This window comes from Poecilia latipinna, unplaced genomic scaffold (assembly GCF_001443285.1).
Source record: "Poecilia latipinna isolate Pla-1442-1.1 unplaced genomic scaffold, P_latipinna-1.0 Scaffold1986, whole genome shotgun sequence".
Taxonomy (NCBI): domain Eukaryota; kingdom Metazoa; phylum Chordata; class Actinopteri; order Cyprinodontiformes; family Poeciliidae; genus Poecilia; species Poecilia latipinna.
The window spans coordinates 1-3,496 of record NW_015114602.1 but is presented as its reverse complement, the minus strand read 5'-3'; the positions used below and the strand labels follow the sequence as shown (position 1 = coordinate 3,496).

The following is a 3,496-nucleotide window of genomic DNA, read 5'->3' as shown; positions in this document are numbered from 1 at the left end:
AGCTGAAAACTGTTTCCTGAAGTTTGAACCAAATGAAGAGAATAAAGAGAGAGAGGCAGGAGGACTGAGCCGTGTGGAAACCGCAGAGGAGCGGACGATTCAACATCAGATATTTCTGCAGGTTTAGCTAAATAAGACAGTGAAGCACGGCGGTGGCGGCGTGGTGATGTGTGTCTGTCCTCCCACCTGTCGAAGCTCTCCTTCCGGTCCCTCCTGCGCTGGAAGACGGTCCATCCGCCGCCGTTCATGTCGCCATCGACGCTGAGCGCCGTGGCGAGTCGTCAGGTCGGATGACGTAGAGGCCGCTGGCCACGCCCCGTCGACGAACACCTGGGGGAACACCTGGAGGCTTTAGACCGGGTCAGAACAAAACCGGGTCAGAACCGGGTCAGAACACAGGACTGCTGCTTCCTAAACAAAAATGTCACTTTCTGAAAATATCCCTGCCAACTCTGTGATAAACATCAATAAAATAATCAAACATTCTGATCGTTAAAAATTAATCAGTCAAAAAAAAAAGGTTGAAAAGACAAGAAAATAAGTTATAAATATTTAACGAAGAACGATGAATAAAATCCTGTTTAGACGCCTTCTGGTTTTGTTGAAGTGGTTCCAGAACCCAGTCGGTTCTGTAACTTGTGTATAGATTATAGATTTGTTATTGATTTGATGAGTTCTTGAAGTGATTCAGCAGAATAACAATCAAATAATTTATAATATTTAATGTGAGTGAGTCCATCAAACCTGGGATTTAACTTTCCTGAAACTGCAGAATGATTATTATTCTTTATTTAGGGTTTAGTTTGAGGCGGAAACCTTTATGTCAGAAAATTAAAATCCCAAAATTTACTTTTCCTCACATCGTGTCTTGAGGAAACGTTCAAAACAAAAACGGAAGATTTAGGATGTATCTTACTTTTGACAGAGTGAAAGAATATAAATAATAATCTTTACCACCTGTGTAAACTTTGCTGGTGAATGTTATGACACATAAGTTTTATAATATGTGTTATATTGTTTCATTTCTAATATAGGCCCTTGTGTCAGATAATCTAAGTCAATGTTAGAGCATAATTAATTTTTTTAGATGTACAGAGTCTCAGTTAGCCTTCATAGCGGGGCTGAACCCGTATTACACCAAGCACTGTAGCTAATATTAGCTGGTATCTCGCCGGTGGACATAAATACAGTAAAGTAATATTCTAATCACAATATCTACACAATAATATGTCCATCTTACTTGTGAAATGTTGTCTGTGGAGCCCTCGCATCAATAATCCATCGACCAGAACAACAATATCCCTCAGTGCTGAGGCATCTTCTGCTGTTTTGGTTGAGCAAAGTAGGAGGGTATACCGCTCCAAGATGGCCGCCGTATTTCCTGCGCCGGAGCGGCCAATGCGGGGTCTACTCTTATATTATGTCTATGGTTTTAACGATGAACAGTCTCCCTCTAGTGGCTGATAGAAGCAACACGTTTCAATTTTCAGTTTGATAAAAATTGACTTTGGACTTCGTGTATTATCTGTCAGCGTAACTGAACCCGGTGACAGATTAAACCAAGTCTGTAACTTCTGAAAATATATTCATGAGGTTGTCTAGAAAACAAAACGCGACTCCGGTGGGACTCGAACCCACAACCTTTGAATCACCTCTCAAGTGCTTGACTAGAAGTCCAATGCGCTATCCATTGCGCCACGGAGCCACCTGTTGCTCACCAGAACATTTCAGTTTTTCACTAGTGGTAAACGGCCCACTGCTACAGCTAAAAGTAAAACGTTTTGCCTCTTAAGAACTACGAACACCTTCACAGATTAAATATGGCGATTGCCGTGATTATGATTTAAATTAATAAGCGGAAAAATAAACTGTTTTCTCGCCTGGACGCTTTTTAAAAACCTTTGTCGTACCATCCGTAGACAGAATCAATGACTTGTTTTGTTGTGCTAATTTATTTTTTCCTCCATATTTTCACAGGAGACAGTGTGGCAAAAGACAGTAATGGAGACACACTGAACCTCCGGTGTTCAGACTGCCTCCACCAGGAAAGCAAACGGCTCTTTTTGCCCTTTTGTTACCCTAATGACTGACCTCTGACCTCCTAAAAACTATATACACTCTCTTCCTCATTGTCATTGTCATTAAATAGGCAATAATGTGATGTTTACACTGGATTGATTGATAATGATTATAATATTATATTGATAATTGATTGATAAACTATGATAATGTCATTTAAAATCTAATCAAAGCATCATAGACGGGTGAAGTTTTTCATTTTTCTCTAAATCCTGAAAACATGCAGAAAAATAAACGCCTGCTGGTCAGAGTTTCTGTTTTCACTGCAGTGGATGCGGCTGCACGCTCCATTTACTGTTCCAGCTTTAGTTTAGTTTAGTTTAGTTTAGTTTAGTTGAACCAGTAGTTGATGCAGTGGGTCGTTTAGTTACATCAGTAACTCCATGAACTGCAGCTGCTTCGTCTCTGAGGATCACCAAGTTAACAGAAATGTTTGTCATCTGAAGATCCAGTGGAAACAGGAAGGAAATCGGTTTTCACACCTTGCTGTCATCAGGATGCAGAAACAGGGAGGTTTCCTGCAGGCGTGTGGAGCTGCAGTCAGATGTGGTTCCCTCTCTGTTCCTCCATCTCTGATGTTTCTGCTCCTCTGCTGACCTTACGACCTTACGATGTGTTTTCTGGCAGCCATGAGTTTCCTGCAGCTCTGACTGTCCTCTCTGTGGCAGGTACTGGATGAATACATCTATATTTTACTGCTTGACTCTTATTCATCTGTTCTGTTGTTCAATCATGATCCTCGTTTTGAGTGTTTCTTACTGAACTTCTTGTACAATTTCGGTCTAATTTTAACTGTTCAGGATATTATATGACTGCTACTTATAGTATTGATATATTTTATAATTCTAAGTTTTTTATGACTAATAGATCAATTTAAAATTAATGAGGAAGAGATTCGAACTCCAGGATGTTTGTAACCAAACTAATTTCAGATTTTTACATTTTTTATTTAACATATGAAACCCTTCCACATGCAGATTAAACTGATATAAAGAAAAAATCCCATTTTCATGAATTTCTGTTTCCTGTCACTGACTGGACTGGTTGGTAAAATGAGTTAATTAAAACTTTCTGTTCAGATATTTTTAATTTCACTCTTATTCTCAGATTCATTAATGAACATAATGAACTCCATCAGGCTGATTCTGGTGGTTCTGGTTCCGGTTCTTCTGCTGTTCTTGTGTTTATTGAAGAGATGAGCCAATGACAATCCACCATTTCCATCATTTTGATTTTTATGGTTGGATTAGAAATCTGATGTGATTATCACCTAAGAAAGATTATTCCAATGTTTTTTCTGGGCTAAAAGTTAAACTTTGAAACTTTCACTGGATTAAAGGAGAAGAACAGGCGATATTCTCGGACATTGTTCTTGTAAAAATGTGCTATTTAAGTATCTAAACATTCTAACGGACAA

At 39.1% G+C, this 3,496-nt stretch overlaps 1 non-coding gene across 1 annotated transcript; it reads right to left on the bottom strand.

Moving 5' to 3' along the window:
- Window positions 1-1,613: 1,613 nt before the first annotated feature.
- On the bottom strand, window positions 1,614-1,705 carry trnar-ucu (transfer RNA arginine (anticodon UCU)). The gene is given in 2 exon segments: window positions 1,614-1,649; window positions 1,669-1,705. It is a non-coding gene; the product is annotated as a tRNA-Arg (tRNA).
- Between the last annotated feature and the right edge of the window lie 1,791 nt (window positions 1,706-3,496).